Consider the following 16,992-nt stretch of genomic DNA (forward strand, 5'->3'; position numbering starts at 1 on the left):
CAGCGAGGTCTGGACAGGAGGTTATGTAGACCCTGTTGGTATTTGTCACAAATCCCACAACAGCATTCTGCATTAACAGAGGCTTGAGAAGTCAGAGAAAAATAGTTTTCGGGGGCCTGACCTGCATTTGGCTTACAGAAAGAGAAATGCACGGAATAACAAGAATACCGTGGTGCCCAAGAGCATAGTATTTCTTCTGTGAATCGCAGCGTTGAGTCGGTTTGGGCATGTAGCCCAAGCCCTGCTATTGTATTACCGCTGACCTTCATAGAGAAATGAATATCCAGGTGTACAAAAACATCACATCTGCTCAGATTCATACAGCATCAGAGTCTCTGCTGTTTCCAATACCTCCATAATGGACTGGCAGTGAGTAGTTTGACAGAGCTGAATAATTTAACGCTCTCTACAGTTACTCGGTCCCTACAGTATGCGGCAGGTTTCTGCGGTATGGATAAAGCAATCATGCTGAAATTCCAAATTGCTGACTAACTGCTCAATTGATTGATAATTCCACCAGGCATCAGTCCTCAATTATCTGCAACTCAGCTATATGTTAATAAGCCGACGCTCATAAACCTGTATACCAAGGATTTGTTGGCACAGGCACAGCAATTGATCAATTGAGTGTAAATAGCTGGATGCCTATTGATCTTGATCAGTTACGCTATAACTGAGGGATTGTTAAAGAAAGAGTGACTTTACATCTGCAATTCTTTTTTAGTTTAGTTTGATTTCTTTTAATATTCTTTATTATTCTCTTTTTAATTGTCAGTTTCATTAGGCTACTTTTTTTTTTAAAGATTTTATATTACTCTTTATTTTACTTATGGTCAGACAAAAGCTGATGTTAATGATTGAAGTAGAGAAGTAGTATCATCATCAACTGCCAAAGTTCAGTTCCAATATTCAAGACCTCAAGAAGAGAGGATGCGTAAAGTGTTCTGAAGTGTTCTTGATATCTAGAATGCATCGATACAGACTTAGATCTCTATTTTGAAGATCTAGGCACAAAGTCTAAATCCACTTTTGCTATTTTAAGGATGAAAAAATATGGCTTGTGTCATGGTCTCACAGGGTTGTGCTTATTCTCTAAATGAGTTATGGGTTAAGTTTTGAGCATAACGTGCATTAAACCAATCAGAGTCTCATCTCCCATCCCCTTTAGGAGACAGTTGCTTTACGCCATGGCAGACATTGTAAGTAGAAAAAAAATTACGATTCACTGCTGAGAAAATACTTAAACAGACCATCTGTGTGAGGGTAAAGAATGAGCCTCCTCCATTCAACCTCTTTACTTTCTCTTTCTTTTTACTTTTTACTCCTTTACTTTCGTGGAAAAGAAAATGGTGTTGTACGCACTCGATTCAAGAAATCCATCAGCCGACATATTTAATTTTGTTTGATAAGCGCAAAGATTTGTTTCAAAACTATTTCTAAATTCAGTTCTAATTTCTAGCAAACAAATAAATAAACAATAATAATGAAGTGTGCTCAAAAGAACGCAGTTATATCCAAACACTTGTCCTATTGTTATGCCCCATATGCTGATCCATATGTCTCCAAAACCCAACAGATAGACAAATCTAAACTTGTTTTTATTAAAACAAATATACATATGCATACAATAAATAACAACAACAATAAAAAAAGCAAATTGTCATAAATAAACTGAAAAAAGACCACGAGAAGAAGGCATAGAGGCACTGTTTTTTTATTTTTATGTAGAAAAGAATATATATATATATATTTTTTTTTTATATTTTAATCCTTTTATTCTTTTTCATTTGTTAAGATATTTGTGTGTAGCTGTACATCCTTTGTGTATTAAGCAAAGGTGCACAGCTAATGTGTTCTGCGCTGGACTTTAGACCAGCTCCATTGCACATTGTAGTTCCTTAAAACACCTCCTTTCTAGACCAGAACACCCATGACTCCAGAAAGCAGCACAAATGAATTTGCTATTTACAGAACGCGAGTTGTGTTGGTCTGAAAATAGCAACAAATCACGCCAAACACGCCTTGTCCCTTATATCAGGGGTTTTCAAACTGTGGGTCGCACAGTGAACGAAGGTGGGTCGCGCAACGTCACATAGCTGCAGCTATATTTACATTGCGGGGAATCAAAAGCAGTATGATTGACGGCAATAATTTAAAAACCTCTTCCCCTAAAAATATCTAAAGTGTATTTCCTATAAAAAGACAAAGCTGGTTATGTTTCACAGCTGTCTTTTTCTTTTTTTTCACTCGACATTACGAGCATTGCTCCGTTTGAGCTCTCGCAATCTGCATTTAGCCGGTAGAGCTCGCGCAGAGCGGAGCTCTCGGTAAGGGTAAAAGTGCTTATTAAAAGTGCTTATTGTTTTCGTTTTTTTTTTTTTTTTTTTGCTCTGTCCTGCGTGTTTTATTTTAAACACTACTAATTTTCTCTTAAATGAGCACAAACAGTTACTAAAGTAGTCGAATGCTTCATTATAGATCTGTGCATTCTTACATTAACACTTCTGTTATCAAACAAAACACAATGATTCATTTGCTGCTCTTCACTAAATAGCTATAGTAACTTTAATCAATATGCAAATACAATTAAAAGTGAAATAGATTTTATAGCTTTATTTAATTTCTGTATAGGCCATTGATTTTAATTGGCTAAACCTTTTATTTTATTGTCAATATTTTCTAATGTTTGCTATGTATTCTATCATTGGAAGCTATTTGTTGTCCCATATTTTGTACATACCAACGTTGACAGATTGCTAATCAATAAATAGCTATAGTGCTATCTGTTAGTTTTAACATCAGCTAATGTTATGGAAGGGCATAGATGTTATGTAAAATAGTAATAGTAATGTAACTACCCCCATCATTCCTTCCTCAAGCAAATGTGTAAATATTAGATCTATTCAGCAATAATGTTAATTGCATTGGCATATTTATCTGACGTTTTCCCAGCTTGTAGTATTCGATCAAAAAGCTATTTAGTTTCTTATCACTATACACTAGCAGAGGAATTTACTGCAATGTGATGGGGCTTGATCATAATCCAGGGGCTTGATCAAAGGTTGATCATATTCTCTTCTAAAAAAAGAACAGTATCTTTTTCAACAAAAAAATGATCACAGTTCCAGCCAGCATCCCACAAAAAGCACTTCAAGCCTGATTTTGTGCATATCAAATCGCAAAATCCAAAAAGCCGCACACCATATATTTTTGACTGCTTTGAATGGATAATTTTTTTTACCCATTTTTCCATATTAAAATATTATGGTGGGTCTTGAGATTAAATTACTTGCCTAGGTGGGTCCTGGAATAAAAAAAGTTTGGGAATCCCTGCCTTATATGATAGGGCCCTTGAGTGCAAAACTCGCTCGAGAAGTCCCATAAGTCGTTGCGGCTGAACAAAGGTGGAAAACGCATTATTTAAATAGATTTATTATTAAAGTTTAGAGAAATAACTTACAGTATTTATCTCAGGAGTTTCCCTAAATGAGACGGTGAAAGTAAACATTACCATGAAAACCTTAATAAAAGGTAAAAACACCATAAGGTTGTTTATTTGCAGAAATCTGTATTAAAATCTATTTATTTGTATTGTGCAATGAATATTTGTAAGGTTTTTGTGCATGCTATCTATATTGAAAAGGGGTGAAAGATCCTTGTATAAATGCTGTAATGTTTAAATAATTTTCCCTTAAAAATGCGTGCGAGTCATGTGACCATTTGGAAGAATGCAGCATCTCATTCCTCAGAGGCCGCGTTCTGTGTTATCGCTGTGTTATTGCTGTCTCCCGAGTACATTCTTTTGAGGTTACCTGGCAAGAACGGTCTTCACGAGAACACAAGTGCGTTCTCTGCATGCTTGCAATTAAGAAAAGCCACTCGCTTGTTATAAGAAGAGAGACTCCTTACATGCTTGGTAAAACCATTAAGATGGTATTTGTTACATTGATAACAAAACATGCATAGTTAATTCAAAAATGAAATTCACCTTTAAATCCTATTTCATCAAAAATTTCTCTCCATTTCGACTCCTTGTCAATATTTTTGTAGTAGCAGCTTTACATTCATTTTGCTTCAATGCATATTTGTTAGTAGCATGCGCTCACCAACAATATCAATCATCCATCCATCACACAAGCCTAAAGCACTCAATTAGTTTGATCAGGTGTTTTTAATTAGAATTGGAACTAAACTGTGCAGAACTGAGGCCCTTCAGGAACTAAGTTTGACACCTGTGCTTTAATGGTAAGGTATTAAAATTGGCATGAAATGGAAGTTTGTCTGTTTTTCCAATATCATATTATACTGTACTTTCAGTGGAAACTGTCCTGAAAATAGAATGTATGTATATGTAGGGCGGTGCTTGATTTTGTACTTTAAGAACTGATTGGTTCATTGGAAGATGGTGTTGCTAACAAAACAAAAGAAGATTAACAAATGGATGAAGGCGAGTATGTAAATAGGCATGAGTAAAAATCGTTCCAATGTGTGTTGGCTTTAACTATTGATCTACTCTAAAAAATTATGGTAAGTCTGTGAAAAAACCCTTTGCCCATTTTTTCCTGTATGTGTTTGTAGTTTTCTTCAGGAGGTTTGGGCAGAAGGTTCTTACAGTTCCTCTGATAAAAAAGCAGATCCTTTCGATTTGATTCTTTATTAAAAGCAAATGAGCAAACCTCAACCTGCTAATTGTCTTTGAATTCCTGCTCTTGGGAACAGTAATCATTATCAATCAATATTATTGTGACTGAAACAAACATGTGTAAAGACTAGACCTATTGAAAATAATTAAACTATTATTAGGTTCAGCACAGCCATTTTAAACCTGCATGTGTAAGGTATTCAGTGTTATCTGCTTCCAATTATACTTTAAAGTATTGACGTCATTTTAGTAATTGCTATTATAAATAGTTTTTATAATCCTATTTAAATTAATAAAGTTATAGATGAAAAATGGAAATTCTGTCATCGTTTACTCACCATTTTCTTGTTCCAAACTTGTTTGACTTTGCTTCGTCTGTTGAACACAAAAGAAGATATTTTTTAGAAAGCTGGAAAGATGTAATCATTGACTTCCATGGTATTTGTCTTTTCTTCTATGGATTTTAATGTTTTTCAGCATTCTTCAAAATATCTTCTTTTATGTTTAATAGAAGAAAAAAAAACCTTAACAGGTTTATAACCACTTAGGGTTCAGCAAATAGTGAGCAAATTAAAGAGCCCCTATTATGGGTTTTTGAAAATGACCTTCCATGCAGTGTGGTGAAGTGTCCAGCTAAGGTTTAAATCTGAAAGTGTGCGGTGTTTAAAACTACTGATTCATCTATAAAAGAGTCGACTCATAGAGGTTCGAATGAATTGCCATTGTAACAAATCTTTAGTCATGTCGGCATGACATCGATATGGAACTCAAGTCCCGCCAATTTGTTATGTGCGCCAACCAGGGAAAATTTAAACTTCCAGGCCCAACCACAAACACTGTAGCAGATTTCGGTTGAATCAAGTTGCATAGACACTGTGCTCTGAAGTGTGAGGTAAAGTTTGTGTTATTTTCCCTACCCAAACATGTGATGAGGCTGTGAAGAGTTAAGTTTATTTTTGCAAAAATACCTCAGCATTATAGTTCTAACCTTATGCTGGGTTCTTGTAATTTTTCTGACGAGTGCTTCAGCAATCTACACTCTTAAAATGGGGCATTCATCGGCCATTTGTTAAAGGAATGATCAGAAAAGACTATTGATATATGGGACTTTGTCAGAGCTTGACAGGAACTTCACAGTAAACAGTTCATGGTTCAGTTTCTTCCTCCAATTCGCAAATGTGATTAAAAGAGTTGCCTCCTTGTTTTCTTTAGCTTTTGTGTTTTGTTACTTGTAACCGGTTGTACCGTATCTGGTTAACACTTCTCATTTTGCGTCTAAAGCCACGTTGAAAACGATATGTGTACCGTTTTGTTTACAGATTTAAATGTGTTTGTGAGCTCGCGATCTACTGCTGTTTGTTGTTGCTATGGCCACAGTCAGCTGTTCCTGCGGAGGTCAAGTTTCAAAATAATTTAGCTTTTGCCACTGCGTGGATTAATACTGAATGTGTGTCACTGTTTTCACTCATAGTTAAGAATAGATAAATATGTGGTGTTAAACTGCATTGCTTTAATGCACACCAGCATTGGACTCACACATACACTCTGCACTCTGACTACTTCAAAATTGTTGATATATAATTGTTGCCATATTGTGCATTTCTTTCTGTCTCGCACTGAATGCTGTCGACCAACCACAACTGACTGGGTCATCAGACCAATCAGTGCAGATTAGCATCCTGCTAAGGATGGGTTTAGGAACAAATGAATTACTGAACTAATCATATGGGAGTTGTTGGGGTTAATTATGTAAAAATAAATGCATATTATAAGACAATGAAAGTGGTTTTTGACCTTGCATGGCCATCAGCCTGTTGTTGGAGACCCCAAAACCAAAATATGATCCTTTTTAATGCATATTAGAGGCTCTTTAACATTTTTTGGGTGAACTATACCTTTAACAATCTCAAACACAACAGTTGTATGTTTTACTGCACATAAACATCAGACATACACTATTCAAGAAACAGCAAAAGTACTACATATGTCTAGTACAACACGGATAATAGCTTACATCCATGCTGAAAAAAAACAATGTAGGCTATTTCTTTTCTGAAACTGGATTTCACACCATGGCAGCACAGAAACAGCAGTACTTGCTTGAACCACATGCAGCACATTTATTTTTCAGCTGAGCAAAACAAACCTTAGAGCAAATGCATGTATTTACTTGCATTTCTCGATCAGGCAACCAGTAAGAACCATTTGAGTTCTCCCACAGATGTCTCTGTGATTTAAACAAGTTTAAAGAGATAAAGCAGTGCTGACATTACTTAACAGCCTTGACATGAACAAGTGGAAAAATCACTACAGCACAATGAACGAATCGAATTAGAATAGCTTTTGTGATCACAGAAATTAAATAATTATGACAGAAATGTCAGATATTCATTTTTTAATTAATTCAAGGCATGAATTAAAGGTACAATAACATATAACAGCAGTATTTTAGTTATTAAGCCTTTTAAGGTAAGTTACATAAAAGCTGATTCAATGTTCTTCCGTGGACTGTCCTTCAACTGACATTTATATTAAAGTGAACTGAATCAGCTCTTATTAAAAAACAAAAGCACACCAACATTGCCAACATTCCAACATTCTACCACTACTCTGCTGCCTGTATGATATGTTGAATATGTTCAACCATTTGAAATATTATGTTTTATTTTATTTTTTTTCATACAGCTGCTTTGACACAATCTTGTAAAAGTGCTACAGAAATAAAGATGACCTGACTTGAATGGTACCGTTGTAGTCTTTATTAAAAGTGCAGCTCACTTCCAAAATGAAATTCCGTTATTGTTTACTCACCCTCTATTTGTTCTAAAGCTTCGAGTTTCTTACTTCTATTGAACAAAAAATAAAAAAATGCTAATATCTGACCAGTTGATGATCACTGTAGACTTCCATAGTAGAGGAAAAAATACTATGGAAGTCAATAGTGACCAGTCATTCTGAAAGTGAACTATTCAGTTTCCTTTTCTGGTTTTACTTTAATGTTCGTTAAAGTGTCGCCAACTATTTTCAATGAAAAGGCGCTAAGCTCTGCCTGAAAAGTCACTAAATGTTGCTAGATTATGTCATACATTAATTTGCATATTACTGACTTCATCAAGTCCAACCGTTTCTGTTTGTTTAACAGCCCATGGATAATAAAGGGATATTTATATTTTTTTTCCACTGCGCTTTATGTGTGCATGTAATATGAACTAAGGCCAAATTTACACTGCACTGTTCAAGTGACTCAATTCCGATTTTTTTTCTCCCATGTGGCACAGATTGGAAATGACCCATATACGTGTATGCAGGAACAAATCACATGGATTCCGATTTACTCAAATCATATGTGGAAATGTATCCGATATGAATCAGATCTCTGTTCTCGTGTCTCCAGTGTAAGCAGGTTGATCGGATTTTCACCTGTCAATGTGAGTCGCCAGTCATTAGAAACCGTAGCGAATGACGTCAAGTCTGACACTTTCTTTTCAGAACAGACTTCAGTAGAGTCCCAAACCTTAAATATCATACACAAGGACTTAAACAGCTTTTATATTGTCATATAGCACAAGTATTTAAGCATGTTAACGAGAGCAAGAGAGCGCAATGTCCGCCACGTAACCAATATAAAAAGATATAAAACTAGTACATACATCACATGCAAATCACGCCATGGACATTACATTAAGATGCCTAAAGGTTTTTAAAACAGCGAACAGATTAAATACAGGAATAGACAAAAAAGCACTCTTTAATTATGAGCTGTTTGTCCGCGGCCGCTCTTTTTTTTTTCCCTGGTCATTGCGCCTTTGCTGTGTAAATGCAGACAATCAGATAAGAGTCACTTTTAAAAGAGGATGTAAGCAGGTCATCAAAAAAAATAACCAGATACAGTCACAAAATCGGAATTGACCATCAAGATCTGCAGTGTAAATGCAGCCTTAATGTATTGCTGTTTGAATGCAGTGTATCCGTACAGATGTGTAGTGAATTTGTATCTCTAAGAAGTAATCTCAAACAAGTTCTCAAACGGTCACTAAAATATCTGTGATTGTGAACAAGAAAAGAATAAACAGTCAAATTTAATTGTTTAATTTAAAACAAAGGAGAAGCAGGTCGGTTTGACTGTACAAGGAAAATACCTCACACTCGTGGTGCTTAATCATTTGACATCGGTTCGCAGAGGGGGGGGGGGGGGGGGGATGGGTAGGTGATCTGCTCTCAGGCTGCAGGTGGGAGAGACTGCTGCACTAGGACTGGGCCACTGGGAAAGTGCTCTAAAGCCTGGTTTATACTTCTGCGTCAAGTGACCGGCGTAACCCACGGCGCATGCAACGCGTGTAACTGTCTCTGTTAGTCTGTATTAACACTTCCGAAACGCTGGTTGGCAGTGAGGTGTAAATGTTCCTCTGTGTCGAGTTTCTTCGCTGCTGTTTTGTTTTCCTGAACGCTTCCGGGATGTACAAGTGGCTCAAACTCGCTCATTTTGAGGCAGGAACCGGCGGACGTGCAACAGATTTAACTATGAGGTAAACACAAAACAAAACTTTCCATCCCGAGCTCCTTCACGGGACTCCACACTTGTAAACAATTGCTCCATCAGGCTCGCACCATTCACGCGGCTCTCGGTCCCGCCCAGACTCGTCAGCGCTACCAAGCCGACCAATCACAGAGCTTGCGCTACGCGTTGTTGCGATGTGTAGTTACATTTTTTGAGAGGTGCACGTCAGCGACGCCGACGGCCACGGCGAAGGGCTATGCGTCAGCGCCATAGCATATGCCGGCATTTGACGCAGAAGTATAAATCAGCCTTATGGCAGAGGTGGGGCCGATGGCACCACCCGCAGCTCATGAAGAAATGTAGGAATAGTACAGTTTGGACACATCTATAAAAGTATTTAGTAACACCCAAAAAAATGGCTTGATTTGTCGCTAATCGCTTAAAAAAAAATTTACGCTACCGGGGGGGGGGGGGTCTAAAAAGTCACTAAATATAGCGATAAAGTCACTAAGTTGGCAACACTGGTTAGTTAAAGTCTGTTTTGTTGTATTTATTATTTTATTGTTTTTTTTTGTTCTTTCCATTCCTAATTTTACAAATATCCTTGTAGTCTTTAATCATTTTAATTTATGTAAAACGTAATTATACTATATACTGTACAGTATCTGTAAAACTGACTGCATAACTGCCACAATCACCAGTGATCTAGTATTAGCAGACTGCTGAAGTACTACAAATCTTTCACCCATCATGCACCTCACACACTCACCAGTTCCAGTTCTCTCCCTGATTTCACACACACATAGTTAGAAACGAATCACAGACTGATTACATGGACTATATAGTCACCTCACACACATATTGTTGAGTCTTGTTATATGTTTGTCTGTAACATTACAAAGCATACTTTACCCTAGCCTTGCCATGTCTCCTGACCCTTGTTTTGCAGTGGTGGCAAAGCAAGGCCTCATGGAACAGCTTCAGCAAAGAAACAGCTGCAAAAATTGAGGTGTTAAACCCCTACGTTATAGAGTTGAGGTTTCAAGCAAATTTTGAAGCGGTGAGTTCCTAACTTGCATGTAGAAATGATGGGTTTGAATTCAGGGTGATGCAGCTACAGATGTTAGTTTTAAAATGCTCTGTTCTTGTAATGTGTTTTGTTTTAACATTGGTCTGGCATCCGAATGAACACTTCGTAAATAAACATGTCTTGTTTTGGTCATAAATAAATATAATTAAATATGTCAAGTCATACTTTAAGAGTATTTGTACTAGGCAGAATTCGAACTTGGGCCATTTGCAGTTATTCTCTGCACACCCCTATCCGTTAGGCTATTTGACTTTTTCCGACCACGTCTGTCAAATGCAGATTCACCAGGGGCCTCATGTATCAATGCTGCGTACGCACAAAAACTTTGCGTACGCCAGGTTTCACGCTCAGAATCGCACACGTTTGGATTTACTAACAATGAACTGAACGTGGGAATGTGCGCAGCTCCAGACCAGCTTTATGGCTGGCGTACGCACATTTTTTGTGCGTGTCTGTTTTATTTCCATTGGCGACTCCTAGAGGCAGTTGTGTTAAATTCCTCTCTACAAAGTGTCTTTAAGCCTTGCAATGGCAGCTGTATGAGACGGGTTCATTTAGCAAGTATATAAGGTTTCCATACCATACAGTTGACCAGCGAAACATTAAAGCGCAATTTGCAGCGGTCGCCTGTTTTCCCAATGTAATCTGAGCTATCTACTGCACACACATTGCTATAAAGACACTATCTGAAGATGAATTTGCATACGCGAATCAGAAACATTTCCATTCAATAAATGTGCAAATAAAATATGATGCACAGACTTAAATGATTCCTACTTGTCTTTCTCGTGATAAATAGTAGGCAAAATCTGATATGTAGCGGGGGAAAAAAAGAATGAGTTCATCAGACGCTGTATTCGAACCGAGTTAATGCTCAAACGTGTCAAAACATAATGACATGTGTCTTACGAGCTGCGCAACTGAGACTGTTATAGGTACTGCAACATTTTTCACCTATAAACCACACTATTTCCTTTCTAATTCACTCAGTAGCGATGTTCAGACCCAACTGTGTTAACTGCATCAGCTAAACTCTCCCACTCTATTTTTTTCTTTTGTTGTTATTTCCGGTGGACAAATTTGCAAATAACACCCCTTTTCTCCGGTCTACCACCGAAAGCAGCACCTCCAATTCACATTCTGTTCAAAGTTTCCCTTCTTGCTTGCTTTTGCCATTGCTTTTTCGTTGGGTTTAGCCAAAGTAGAGTCATTAGCATATTCATACAGGGGAGGAGGCAGGGAGGGGTTTTGTGCTGGTGCATGTTGCGCGCAGTTTCACGTTCATTCAGATGTACAAAAAAATATGCGTGGAATTCAGCGTACGCAGTGTTTCATACATCTGAATTTTTTTCTGCGTACGCACATTTACAGCTTTGTGCGTACGTAATGTTTTAGTATGATTTCCACGCAAGTCTTAGTACATGAGGCCCCAGGTCTCTAAACACTTCTGAAATGGCCGATGCTTTGAATCGCTTAATCATATGACCTGGGGCCTCATGTATCAACGCTGCGTACGCACAAAAACTTTGCGTACGCCAGGTTTCACGCTCAGAATCGCTCACGTTTGGATTTACTAACAATGAACTGAACGTGGGAATGTGCGCAGCTCCAGACCAGCTTTATGGCTGGCGTACGCACATTTTTTGTGCGTGTCTGTTTTATTTCCATTGGCAACTCCTAGAGGCAGTTGTGTTAAATTCCTCTCTACAAAGTGTCTGATCCTTGCAATGGCAGCTGTATGAGACGGGTTCATATAGTAGGTATGTAAGATTTCCATACCATACAGTTGACCAGCTAAACATTAAAGCACAATTTGCAGCGGTCGCCTGTTTTCCCAATGTAATCTGAGCGATCTACTGCACACACATTGCTATAAAGACACTATCTGAAGATGAATTTGCATGCGTGAATCAGAAACATTTCCATTCAATAAATGTGCAAATAAAATATGATGCACAAACTTATTGATGATTCCTACTTGTCTTTCTCTTGATAAATAGTGGGCAAAATCTGATATGTAGCGGGGAAAAAAAGAAATAATTCATTAGACGCTGGATTCGAGCCGAGTTAATGCTCGAATATGTCAGTACATGATCACTTGCTTCTTATGAGGTGCGCCACTGAGACTGCTAAAGGTACTGCAACATTTTTCAGTTATAAACCACACTATTTCTGTTTTAAATGCACTCAGTGCGATGTTCAGACCCAACTGTGTTAACCGTATCAGCTAAACTCTCCCACTCTATTTTTTTCTTTTGTTGTTAATTCCGGAGAACAAACTTGCAAATAACACTGCTTTTCTCCGGTCTACCTCCGAAAGCAGCACCTCCAATTCACATTCTGTTCAAAGTTTCTCTTTTTGCTTGATTTTGCCGTTGCTTTTTCGTTGGGTTTTTCCATTAGCATAGTCATTAGCATATTCATACGGGGGAGGAGGCAGGGAGGGGTTTTGTGCTCGTGCATGTTGCGCTCAGTTTCATGTTCATTCAGATGTACAAAAGAATATGCGTGAGATTCGGCGTACGCAGTGTTTCATACATCTGAATTTTTTCCTGCGTACGCACATTTACAGCTTTGTGCGTACGCAATGTATTAGTAAGATTTCCACGCAAGTCTTTGTACATGAGGCCCCTGGTGTTTTGAAACCCTTCAGTCAGGTGACCTGTGAGTTTTGAATCATCTTAGTCACATGACCTGAGTTTTTCGGATCATGCTTCAATACAGTGTTTTGAAAAACTTGCACTTTGGGATCTAGAGACTGTGTCGCAACGTCAGTTTCAAGTCAGCCATCCTTATTTTTTTGTTCTTTGTTTATCGTGTTTGCCGCCTGCACTGACCACTGCCTGTGACCATGACTACACTTTGAGTACCCACATGTTATCTGTTCCTGTTCACCATTGCCTGTCTGACTGGCTGTAAATAAACTGTGTTTGGACCCTCAAGTCTGTTGTACCCCGACTCCATTGTTACAGTAATAGTCCAAAAAAAATAGACTAGTCATCAAATACACACAAACGAATGACTACACAAGTGAATCTGTCTAATTTGTCTGTTTGATGACTGGTCAATTTTTGGGCAATTGTTAAATTTTAGATGACAAGACATCTATGTTTTAAAATAGAGAAAAAGAAACTGGGAGTACTTGCATTCAGTAGTTAAACCCCTGAAATAGTACAATTCTGCTCACCCACTTTAACATGAAATGTTGCATGAACTGTGCCACTACAAACACTGCTGCGGCACATCTATCATTTCTTCCATTTTCTCATTTCTTATCCTTCTGAAAACTCATTCTCGCTCTGTGCAGTACGGCTCTGCCTCCGTAGACTCTTCAATGTTAGGTTGAAAAAGAAGGCACAAAGCAAATTTAAATGTAAATATCTGTGCCAGCAGTCCCAAAAGTACTGGAAACAACAGCAAAGAAAAATGATTATACTTAATACTCCAACTCGGACTTTAAAGGTTACTTTTCGGTTTGATATTACAAGCTGGGAATAAGTCAATACACGATTTCACCTCCTCTGGGTTATTCCTAACTATTTAAATATCATGGTGGAGATTAATAAGATGGAAATCAATGAAAACCTGCAGTCTTGCTGTCTGCCATGCTTTGCAGTGCTATATCAATGTCAGCAGCTCCAGCATGAGAGATTGAAAAATGAACTGTTTTTTAAAATATACAATTTCAATTTGTACTGTTTGGCCAGTGATTCACACTAACAAATACAAAATACTCATGGATATGTTATGCATTATATGTGTCCATATATTTTGAGCAGAGTTATCTCCAATAGCAGCACTTCTACAGTCCTAATTAATATTCATTCATTTTCTTTTCGGCTTAGTCACTTTATTAATTTGGGGTTGCCACAGCGGAATGAACTACCAACTTATCCAGCATATGTTTTCAGCAGTGTATGCCCTTTCAGGTGCAACCCATCACTGGGAAACCCATACATGCGCTATGGACAATTTGACTTACCTCATACCGCATGTCTTTGGACTTATGGGGGAAACCGGAACACCCGGAGGAAAGCCACACGAACAGGGAGAGAACATGCAAATTCCACACAGAAATGCCAACTGACCTGGCCGAAGCTCGAACCAGCAACCTTCTTGCTGTGAGGCAACATCACTACCTACTGCGCCACCGCGTCGCTCCCTAATTAATATCAATAACAAAATTTCATTCATTCAGTTTCTTTTCAGCTTAGTTCCTTTGTTAATCTGTTATCGCCACAGGGAATTGAACCGCCAACTTATCCAGCATATGTTTTACACAGCCGATGCGCTTCCAGCTGCAATCCAGTACTGGTAATCACCCAAACATTCTCACATGCATACACGTACACTACGGCTAATTTAGCTTACCCAATTCACCTATACTAAATGTGTTTGGACTGTGGGGGAGACCGGAGGAAACCCACGAGAACATGGGGACAACATGCAAACTCCACACAGAAATGCAAACTGACCCAGCCGGGACTCGAAATAGTGACCTTCTTTCTGTCAGGCAACAGTGCTAACCACTGAGCCACCGTGTCTCCCCACAAAAAATATCTAAAACTGAATTATTAACATAAAAACATGTGCTGGATAAGTTGGCAGTTCATTCCGCTGTGGCGACCCCAGATTTATAAAAGAACTAGGCCGAAAAGAAAATGAATAAACAAAACATTAAAGATAACCAGATTATAAATGTTGGTTTTTAATTTGCTTGTTGTCGGTAAGACTCTTTCCAACTTTGCATTTCAATATAACTATTACAGTTAATCTCAAATCAGGTTGAAGAACATGATCCTGAGCTGAATATGATCATGAGCTGTAACAAAGATAAACCAAAACAGAGATTAATGTTCATTTTCACTTTCACAGTTATATAAATATATAAAGTGCTCAGCATAAATGAGTACACCACATTTTGGGAAAGAATATTTTTATTAATTTCTCAGTGAATAAATGTAATATATTTTGGTGCAAAAACAAAACCGTATTATGAAACATAAACAGTATACTTATCAAAATAATTTTTTAAAGTCACCGAACATCTTAAGAAATAGAAAAATAATATATTTAAATTCATGCAAAATAGTGCAAAAAAAAATCATATATAATCATATATTATATTTCATATAATTTAGTTTTTCTTGATTTTTGCTCCTTTTTTTATTCAATATTTTTCTCATATACTCATATCTATTTGGGCTACTGATTTTTAGACTGTTATTGTTATTTATTTTGTTAGATTAGCTCCAGATTTGGCTTCAGTGTTGACTAATTTAATGTATATACACAAACATATTATTGTATATCATCTAATAGAAAATATTAATTTAATTGAGAGTTTTGTGGGGGATTTACTCATATATGCTGAGCAAAATTAAAAATAGGATTTAGAACTGAAGCTGTTTAGCATAATATTTCATGTATGTGTGTATTCTAAGAGCTTTTCTCTTAAACAGCACATTTTTAGTACACGCCATGTACGGAATGCTGCAGTCCAGGCAGCAGGTATATAACTTGGGCCCAATCCCAATTCTACCCCTTAGCCCTTCCCCTTAAAAAAATGCTAAAATAAAAACTGCTATATTTTGCGATCTATAATCCCTAATCATAACTCCTGTATAGCGATCCCACAACATTCTGACACTCAATGACAATTGAATACCCTGTCAGAAAAGTCTAGTGGCTGAGAATGAGCTTTTTACAGTGTCTGCTATAATGTTAATGTTGTTTTTGGTGTGTTTACATTGATTAATATGGCCACTGTGTAAATGCACAGTATAGTTGTGATCTTATTGCCACATTAGATTGTTATGATAACATAATATATGCCTTCAGTGATTTCCTGAAGATAATTGCCAAAAAATAACACCACTGGAAAAACTACAGCAGTCGCGATCGTCTGATTTCATATGAAGCATGAGATTGCGATGGCATCTAATGACGTGTGCAGGTGCTGTAGTGCTGTCCCAATTCTTAGGGGTAAAATTTGTAGCCCTTCCCCTTAACCATTGGTTGTAAGGGCCAAGGGGAAGGGGGGGAGGGGTACAAAATAGAATTGGGATTGGTCCTTACCTTCATAAGCTCAGAACAAGCAACAGTAGCACTATCTGAAACGGAGCAGTGACCCCTACTGATAAAATACCTGCCTGTATTTCAGAATATTTTGATCCAGCCAAGATAGCTAACAATATCCCCACGGTCATTATGCGTGTTATCATTGCTGAAGAAAATTAGTGAATCATTTTCCCATCATTTTTCACATGAGCATCGGCGAATAGACCTTCCAATAATACACATACCACGTTAACACCGAGACCTTTATACAGGGCTGATTTGAACACTTCTCCGTGAGCTTGCTGCTCACTACCCTACTGCACCTACTAGGGAGTTCAATCCTGCTGCTTTCCGTGCTAACCTTGAATGCAGATGCATTTGGAGTGACAGGGGTCTTCAGGTGATTTGTTTGACATTGGGTTGTTTCCTTTGTTTAACCCACTTGCAGCATCTATGAGTGAGCCTAGCTCAGATGATGAACAGCCTGAATCCTCTCACCTGCTTGTCAATAGTGAGGACAGGCCTGATCAATTTCCAATGAGTGAGTCCGGCATTGATGATGAACAGCCTGGGTCTTCTCAACTGGTTGTCAATAGTAAGGCCAGACCTGATCAATTACCAATGTGTGAATCCAGCATTGTTGATGAACAGCCAGGACCTTCTCACCTCAGTGAGAGCGGAACAATCCAGAAAGCCTTCTGA

At 37.8% G+C, this 16,992-nt stretch overlaps 1 protein-coding gene across 9 annotated transcripts in view; it reads right to left on the reverse strand.

The window, feature by feature from the left end:
• oprl1 (opiate receptor-like 1) overlaps positions 1 to 16,992 on the reverse strand; it is a 317,839-nt gene that overhangs the window by 275,652 nt on the left and 25,195 nt on the right. For 4 of the 9 annotated variants that reach the window (XM_087305425.1, XM_087305423.1, XM_087305421.1 and 1 more), the window contains exon 2: positions 4,981 to 5,017. The exons of the other annotated variants lie outside the window; for them this stretch is intronic. The gene's annotated coding sequence lies outside the window, so the exon portion shown is untranslated. The remainder of the gene's footprint in view (positions 1 to 4,980; positions 5,018 to 16,992) is intronic. 9 annotated transcript variants of the gene reach the window in all.

Source organism: Danio rerio, chromosome 23 (genome assembly GCF_052040795.2).
Source record: "Danio rerio strain M-AB ecotype USA chromosome 23, GRCz13ab, whole genome shotgun sequence".
NCBI lineage: Eukaryota > Metazoa > Chordata > Actinopteri > Cypriniformes > Danionidae > Danio > Danio rerio.